The 9,334-nt window shown below is 43.6% G+C and overlaps 1 pseudogene; it reads left to right on the forward strand.

Moving 5' to 3' along the window:
• The first annotated feature begins 1,795 nt into the window (after nucleotides 1–1,795).
• On the forward strand, nucleotides 1,796–2,506 carry LOC101605540 (annotated as a pseudogene).
• The last annotated feature ends 6,828 nt before the right edge of the window (nucleotides 2,507–9,334 follow it).

Here is a 9,334-nt window from a genome sequence, read left to right on the forward strand (position 1 = left end):
CTGTAATCCTACTTTCTTTGGGACACACTGGACATTCACTAACTCTATGATGGTAGCTAGAGACAGTGTGTGTGAGGATGAAATACAGACTCAAGGCAAGTCCATGCCACAAACAAGCTACAGGGCAAAAGAACACACATGTTCAGTCTCTTTACCACATATGGATAATGCCCAGAGCAGGCAGAATATCAAATGCCACAAGTCAGACACAGAATGTATAAATTCAGAAGAATTGGGTATAAGAATTCACCTAAGGAGGAAAGGGCAATAGACAGAAATCTTTGTTATATATTCTGGTGAAAATATCAAAACAATCTCATTAAAGGGTAACACATTTACTCAAGACAGACACAAAGAAGTCCATGCAATATTTTAAAAAAAAGTGTTTAGGAATTTTACTTTTTTCTCTCTTCCAGGAGTCTTTTTTTCTGTAAAATTTGCATGGAAACTAATACTAAAACTAATTTCATGTAGAGCAAGGGCTTATGCCTGCAAACACTTATTTAAATAAATGTCCTTTCCATGACCCAAAAGGACCAATTGTTATTAATAAAGAATATTAATATTGTATTATTATAAAGATATGAATATTAATTTTAAAAAACCCTCTCTAGTTTATCTGGTGGAAGTCCTATCTGGAAACCTCAAGAGGTGACCTATCCTCTCATTCTTTAGTAAGCAATAGTTTTCGACTTAGAGGTGATAAACTAGGTCACTTTTAACACCAAAGAAACATTTACACAAACCAACAGCATCCAGAATATGCAATTAAAAAAGCGAATAGTTAATGAGCCTGCAAAATCATATGCACCCCTTTCCATAGCAAATCTTACTGGATGATGAGTGATGGAGTTTTCTACGGTTGACTCTCTTTTTTAATTGAGTAAATAAGCTAAGGTAAGAATTAAAGCATAAATTAAAGCATAAAAAATGCACGCAATCTGCGGGAGTCTAGGGGATGGAGGCATTCCAATAAAACAGAAGGAAGATTAATTTGGCTGTTTATAAAGTGTCTGTGTCTCCTTTTCTTTCAACATTGCTGTGTGTGTGTGCATATGTGTATGCGCACGCATGTATGTTCATATGCACGTGTGTACACACAAGCACACAGAACAAACTAACGTTGGCCTTGTCCACTTCATATGTATTCTATTCTAAGGAAAACAATATAATGGAACTAATGAGTTTGCTGTCCACTGGTGTGGGGAGTTTGCCTTATAAGCTTCAATTCTTCACCCATTCTTGCACTCTTAACATACAGAGGCAGCACTTACTTTGGCCAATAGCGTAAGATAGATGATAGATAGGTCACTTCCACGTGGGGCCTGAAGATCTCTTCCTTGCCCAGGCCAAGCTGCTAGACCAAAAGGAGCATGAGGGATATGCAAAGTAGAAGAAATCAAGTTCAAGTCCATCCTAGAACGACCAAGTCAGGAGAGCCCCTCAGCCACACCCAGTCAAGCTCTATGGACCCACTGCTCCAACAGACTCCTGCACTGGAGTTATTTTCACTGTGTTATGAGTCTTAGTTTATTGTCAGCTTGATTGGATTCAGAATCACTAGAAGATTATAGCATATCTGTGTGTGTGTGTGTGTGTGTGTGTGTGTTCATGTGTGTGCATGCATTTTTTGTGCACGCATTTAATAGGCATTTCTGAGAGGATTAATTGGGCAGAAAAACCTACCTTGAGTGGGGGTGTCACCATTTCATGAACTGGAGCCTTGGATGGAATAAAAAGAAAAAGAGAAATTGAGAGAGAGAGAGTAAGAGCTTCCTCTTCTCCAGTTGGAACCATGGAGGGCGCGGAAGAGAAGAAGAAGAATGTTCCTGCTGAGCCAGATAGTCTTAAGAAAGAGCGAAGGGATTTTGCAGGGTGGGAGGTGAAGGACCCGAGGAAGAAGTTTGCCCGAAGATGCTTTGGAGGTCACGGAGGAAGCTCGTCTAAGAAAGACTAGGCACTGCCGCGAGGAGCACACGCAGGTGCTCAGAACCGAGATCCACTTGGCTAGGATGGCCAGGAAAGCTGGTAGCTTCCATGTCCCTGCAGAACACAGCCTCTGTCATCAGAATCACAGGGGTCAATGTCGTGAGCCCAGAGGTCCACAAGGTGTTGCCTCTTCTTCACCTTCACCAGATCTTCAACAGTACCTTCGTAAAGCTCAACAAGGCTCCCACTAACACGCTGAGGATCGTGGAGCCATGCATTGCACGGGGCTACCCAAACCTGAAGTCAGACAATGAGCTGAATCTGCAAGCGGGGCTATGGACAAATCCATAAGAAGCGAATTGCCTTGACAGCTAACGCTCTCACTGTTCCATCTCTTGGTAAATACGGCATCATCTGCATGGAACATGTGATTCATGAGATCAATACTGTGGGAAGACGCTTCAAGGAAGCAAGTAGCTTCCTGTAGCCCTTCAAGCTGTCCTCAGAGAAGACCAGATCAAGAGGCTTTATTAGAAGAGGGAACTACAGTGTCTACCACAGCATTTTTATACTCTGATCAGTTAATAAACATTGACTGCTGGAAAATTGAAGGAAAAAAAAGAGAAAGTAAGATGATCATTGATATTCCCTGTCTCTGCTGCCTGGTCACCACCATGTGAACTTCTCTGCTTTATCTGCCACACCCGCCTAGCCATGATGGACTGATACTCTGAAACCTTTCCCAATATAAACCCTTCTTCTGTTAAATTTCTCTGTCATGAATTTGGTCACAGTGATGAAAACATAACTAATATGTATACTATATAAACCTCATAGCTATAATGATTATAATTACATAACAACTCATGTTTTAGGTACCTGAACACTTAATTGTCCACAGGAAACTCCATACAGCAGTGCTGTGGCTCCCCATTGGACAAACCCAAGCACAGAAAAAGACAAGGCCAAATGTATCTTGAGCAATCAGAAATCGGCACCAACGCGTCGAGATAGAAACAGCACAGTGAGAAGTTGGGAGTGGGGCATCAGGAGACATCTAACCTAGGAAGAAACACGTGCTTGCAGACATACACAGAGCACAGCTCATGAACCAGCGAATTGATCTATGTCCATCTCCACGGAAAGCAGTAGCTGCTTCAGTCCTGAAATTGGATTCCTCTGACTCTCAGCTAGTCACAGTTCTTTCTATTCAGAAGACAACCACCCAGTCTGGAACTGACTTTTTAAAAAATGGGTTACATTCATCCACGTGCAAATAGGGACAGGGTACCAGATCTATTTTCCATCACCATCGGTCCCTTATGCCCACTGAAGCATTCCCTATGCAATCATTCAGCAATTAAGAAAGCCTAGGTGCCAAGCATAGCTATAGGGTTCCCAGACAGAAAAGCATAAGTCACAGTCCTAAGAGTGAACCTAGTCTGGGTTTGTGAGGCCATACCAGCCATTGCAGCTGAACAGGGAGGCAGCATGGGCTAACATTGCTGGCTGAAGGATACCTGCTTCTCGGATGTCCTCGTGTGATTACTGGAAAAATGTGGAATGCGATTTCTCTTACCCAGCAATGTCTCCATGTCTCTTGGATTTATAAGGTTTACTTCCTTTAGTAAACTAATTCTTCCTTCACAAGCTAATTCCCCTTACCCTCATAGGAGAGTATATGGCATATCAGTCTTTTACAACTTAGTATAAATGTGATTATTCTCTGTACAACAGAAAAAGGTTGATGGTCAAACAATGGCTACTTAGCTAGATTATAGATAAACTCATATTTGCAGGACGAAAGGGGCTAGTGGTGACAGGTGACTCCTCTGTGTGCATTACAAGCTTCCAGAGTGGCCCATATGGACCTGTACACTGGAGGTGCATGTGACAGGGCCAGGATGGAAAGGGCAGAAACATCTGGAAAATAAACATGGAATGGATGGCACCCATGGAAGCCACTCACAGTGCATCCATGGTGGATCCTAGGGATCAGATGATCTCCTGGAATGATAACTACTAGGAAATAACACAGAGGCCCAGCCAACTACACATAAGCTGCTGCCACCCTGTAGCCTACAGTCACCATCTAAACATGATCAATTTCTACATGGACCATGATGTGAAAAGGGTGAGAGGACAGGGCTGGAGAGATGGCTTAGTGGTTAAGCACTTGCCTGTAAAGCCTAAGGACCCTGGTTCGAGGCTCGAGTCCTCAGGACCCACATTAGCCAGATGCACAAGGGGGCGCATGCATTTGGAGTTCATTTGCAGTGGCTGGAGGCCCTAGCGTGCTCTCTCTCTCTCTCTCTCTCTCTTTCTATCTATATCTCTCTTTCTCTCTCTCTCCCTCCCTCTTTCTCTCTGTATTGCTCTCAAATAAATAAACAATTTTTTTTAAAGTTAGAGGCCTATTAGCATGTCAGAAAAGTAGTCTTAAAAAATAACTGGGGGCTGGAGAGATGGCTTTACCATTAAGGCACTTGCCTACAAAACCAAAGGACCTAGGTTTCATTCTCCAGAACCCACATAAGCCAGATGCACAAGGTGGCAAATGCATCTGGAGTTCATTTGCAGCATCTACAGGCCCTGGCATACCCTCTCTATCTGACCCCCCAAACACACATGCACACTCTTTCTCTCAAATAAATAAATAAAATATTTTTTAAATGTTTAAGAAAAAAACTAAAAAATCTCAGGCTGAGGGTATGATTTAGTGGTAGAACACTGGCCTAACATTTAAAAGACCCTGAATTTGATCCCCATCAACACACACACACACACACACACACACACACACACACACACACTCCCCTACTTTTTCTATGGAAAGCCATTTTAGGACCTTCCCAGAAGCCAGGAATCTGGGTGTTCATTCCAGCTTTGAAATCACCTGTGCCCTCATCTCCTCATCAAATCTCTATGAGATTGCTATAAAGGGGGCTGGGTAGATGGCTCAGCAGTTAAGGAACTTACCTGAAAACCCTAATAAGTCAGGGTTCTATTCCCCAGTACCCATGTAAAGTCAGAAGCACAAAGTGGCACATCTGGAGTTCGTTTGCAGCAGCTAGAAGCTCTGGTGCTCCCATTCTCTCTCCCTCTCCTTCAAAATTAATGAATAAAATATGTTTTGTTTTTTTTTTTAATAATAGATGTCTTTAAAGGTTTCTTCTGGCTCAAGGTCTCTGCTGCCTTCCTCACCTCCACATTCTCGAAAGTTCTACCACTTTCACCTATGGTTCCACTGTCAATCTCAGTTTCATGCCTCTTTCTTAGATGGGCCCTCCCTATTAAACTAACTAGTCTACACTGCCTTGCCGGAATGGGCCTCCCCTTTGAAAAGTCCCAACACACTTACACTCACTCCATCCATGCAGGAAAGATCTGGAAATAGACTGAGGGATTTGAATCCCATTGCCCCTCCCTCCCCGGGTGACCTTGGACAAATGGCTATCTTCACTTCTCTCACTTTCTTCAGTCAGAAAATGAAATTAATCCCCCTGTGTAAATATCAGGGTGGTTTTAAGGGCTGAGTCAATGTTTATAGAGCACAGAGCCTGGAATACAGGAAGCACTTCATAAGACATCAATTCTGATTTCTTTTTGTGTTTGCTTTTGCTTTTGGACATAGGGTCACACTATTTAGTCCAGGCTAATCTGAAATTCACTATATATACCACACTGGCCTCAAAAACTCTCTGTCCTGATCTGCCTCCTGAAGCAATTATGATTTTGGCAAAGCTTTATGTGGACCAGTAGTAGATTCTGCCCATTTCCTGCCGGGCTATGGTGGATGGTTGATTTTCCAAACTGTAATGGTCACGGCTTAGCACAAAACCTGGCATGAATTCATATAAAATAATTTCAGAATATTGTTTGAGGGAACTTATGGACACAAGTAATATGCTTTGTTTTCAGTTCCATCATTTTTGTCTCTGTCCTTGTTTGCAGAGTTATAATTTTCCATTTCTTCAGTTTAAACTGCAGTTTTACTTGTTCTCAATATTAAGAGAGATTGTGACCAAATGTAAATTTCTGTGTTCACAAGAAATATTGCCATTTGGAGAAGTAGCAGGAATACCTTTCCCAAAACTTCTTCATCTAAGCTCCACTGTCTGATTGCCTCTTTAAGGAATAACAGTTTGGGTAGCCAGAGATCATGACCAACAAAAAGGAAAAATTCAATATTTTATTTATTAAAAAGAAGTATTCATGCATTGGATTTCCAGATGTGGACAAGTCTTATTTTGACCTAAATGGTATTGACAATTTATGGTTGTCTTTGGAAAATTATTTGATAGTGATCCAACTATCTAGAACCTTTTTAGTTTATGCCTGTTTTTTTTTTAAATAAAAAAGAAAGTTATTGCCCAGGAAAATTTCCAGACTACCATAAAAGAAACCCGATTGCTGCCAAGAACCACCTTCCATAAAATCTCCCTACAACTTCTTACCTTTATGTGTCCATAAAGCGCCTTTGTGAACACGAGGAGAGCCCATCAATCATTGATTTTTAAGGCTAATTGCAAATGTTTAGTATAGAAATTAAATATTATAAGATATGAAATAGAGCATGTGGCATGCCAGAATTGAGTGTGAGCATCTTCCAGAAAGGACTGAGGACCAGCTGTGCCACGAACATGTCATGGGACCTTCAATGAATCCTCCTGGGTCACCGTGCCCCTCAGCCCCCACATCTGCCTAAATCTCATGACTGGCGGAAGTCCACTGGCCTTAAAAGATTCTCTGTGAGGATGAAATGAAGGTAATCCCAACATACCCCCTTTAGTAGGAGAACAGACACTGGGTGGGGTTAAGCAGAGGTGTGTTATAGTAAGAAGCTTGAGGACACAGGACCTAACCACCTTTCTTACAAAGAAGTCCTGAACCATGCCAGGCGTGGTGGCGCACGCCTTTCATCAAAAGATCAGGAGGCAGAGGTGGGAGGATCACTGTGAGTTTGAGGCCACCCTGAGACGACATAGTGAATTCCAGGTCAGCCTGGGCTAGAATGAGACCCTACCTTGATAAACAAAAGAAAGAAAGTCTTGACCCAAAAATGTTAGCATCCTATTTAATGCAGATCACCGGTTGGTTCAATGGCAGAACAAAGGCTAGAAAACTCCAGGTGCCTATTGTCCCAGCAACCAAGGCCAAATTCAGAGTCAGGCTGAAACCAGGCTCTGCCACGCTGTTAGAGAGGAGTCCCGTGGCCCTTCAACTCTTGGCCGACCTGGACTTGATAAAGCTCAAAGCTCCTGCACAGTAGGATGAAAATGAAGTTGGGGCTGGAGGGACAGGTCAGTGGTAAAGGTGCTTGCCTGCAAAGCAGGTTCGATTCCCCAGTACATGTGTAAACCAGATGCACAGGGTGGTACATGTATCTGGAGGAAAAGAAAAAAGGCAATTAAATAATAAAAAAGAAAAAAATAGAGGCCATCTCACCTTTTAAGAAGAAAATAAGGCAAAAGAAAAGGAAGATGGTTCGAAGAAGGGACTCCGATGGCACTGTCACCATATACCAGAAAAGTAGTCTTTTCCTCGTCCCCCAGCTAGAGTCCAACAGCACCATGTCTCAGACAAAAGCAAGACAACCAGGTGTTGCTTATAGTCTCCCCCGACCCAACCCAGGTAGGCCTCTCACACCTACTTCCCCAGATGTGTTTCTGGGGCTGCCGGAGCACAGCTGGGTCATGATGCCCTCGCCCCCACCCATGCGAGCCTTGCGCTGCACAGGAGATTCCACAAATGAAGGCAAGAGGCCGCTCCTGCTGAGCACTACACTCACCCTCGGCCAAAAGTGATGAGCCCAGACGAAGGAGTTAGAGACTCTGAGTGACATCTGAAACAACTTGCTTCCACAAGATAAATTGTATTTTTCCTGGAACAAAGCTAGAAATCACTCAAAGGGCAATAAATGCTGAAATCTGTCTATGCTCTGCCAAAATTTCAGACAAAAAGCCAATAAGGCAATTTTTACCTTACGTGCTTGAAACAGATCCATACCAAATGCAATGGGCTAGCAGGGCTCCGAAGAGACCATTCACTTTAGCTTGAGGCACGAATTCCCTGGGGTCAGCCACACTTCACCCACATGTTGGCATATGCCACCCAAGAGATTCCATAGCCTACATCTCCTCATTAAAGCCCGTGAAAAAATAATGGTTTGCCAGGTGTGTGGACAGACGACCCAGCGTCTTGCTGGGTTACCTCTTCTACAGTAGGGAAGCCAAGAATGTGCAGAGACCAGAAACAGGAAACCTGTGAGCCACAGCTACCTTTGAATTTTCCAAACATTTCAAAGATTGATGTTACAAAACCTCACCCTGGAATGAAACCCAAGCTTCAGGAGGCAAACTCAGAATAGAATAATTTTAAGAGGTGTTTGATGTTATTTTAATACTGAGGATTAAACCCAGAGCCTTACGCATGTTGGGCAAGCTCTCTACCACCAAGCCATCTCTCCAGCCCTCAAGAGGTTTTATAAGATTCTATTTATAGGGTGAGGGACAGGTTTAGAAAGAACGCAGAGGATGGATTGGTTCTCAGGAATTCGTGGTGTGGCCATTTTATGCTTAGGCCTAAATGGGTGAAGAAGAACTGGGTGTCAGGTCCATAAGAAAAAGGATTCCTTGACAGGCTCTCACCTGTAGTCAAAGCAGGCAGTGAGCTGGGAAAATAGGCACACCAATCACTCCAGTCCCTGTGTTAGCCAGCTTTCTGTTACTATAACAGATACCTGAGGTGAACAACGTATAAAGCTAAATGTTTGTTATAGTTCATAGCACTGGAGATTTGGCTCCATTATTTTGGGCCTGTGGAGAGGCAGCACCTCATGGTGGGGTAAACCTCCCATCTCATGATGGCCTGAGAACAAAAGACAGAAGAGGAAGAGAGTGGGCTCCATAATTGCCGTTGAGTGCATGCTCCTGGTGACCTCAAGACCTCCCACTATGCTCTACCTCTTACAAATCCTACTGACCTCCAACAGGGCCATGCTGAGGAGCAGATGCTTTTACGTGCAGACCTCTGGGGCACACCCTGGGGAGGTGACACCTGGACAAGCAGTCGTCACACAAGCAGGAGCCCTTGATCTGGATCCCCAGCACCTGTATGAATACCAGGAGCAGTGACAGGATCCCTGGGGCAAGCTGCCTGCCTAGACTAACCAAATCAGTGAGCCCGGGGTTCAAGTGAGAAAACTTACCTCAGCAAATGAGATAGAAAGTGATCTAGAAAGACACCCAACATCAACCTCTGGCCTACACACACACATACACATTCACCCACCCACCCCAAAATTATAATCACCCAGGGGCTGAGGAGATGGCTCAGTGGATAAAGTGCTTGCCACACAAGCATGAGGATGCCAGTCTGGATCCCCAAATCCCATGTCAAAGTA

The sequence above is a fragment of the Jaculus jaculus genome, chromosome 4, assembly GCF_020740685.1.
Source record: "Jaculus jaculus isolate mJacJac1 chromosome 4, mJacJac1.mat.Y.cur, whole genome shotgun sequence".
Taxonomy (NCBI): Eukaryota; Metazoa; Chordata; class Mammalia; order Rodentia; family Dipodidae; genus Jaculus; species Jaculus jaculus.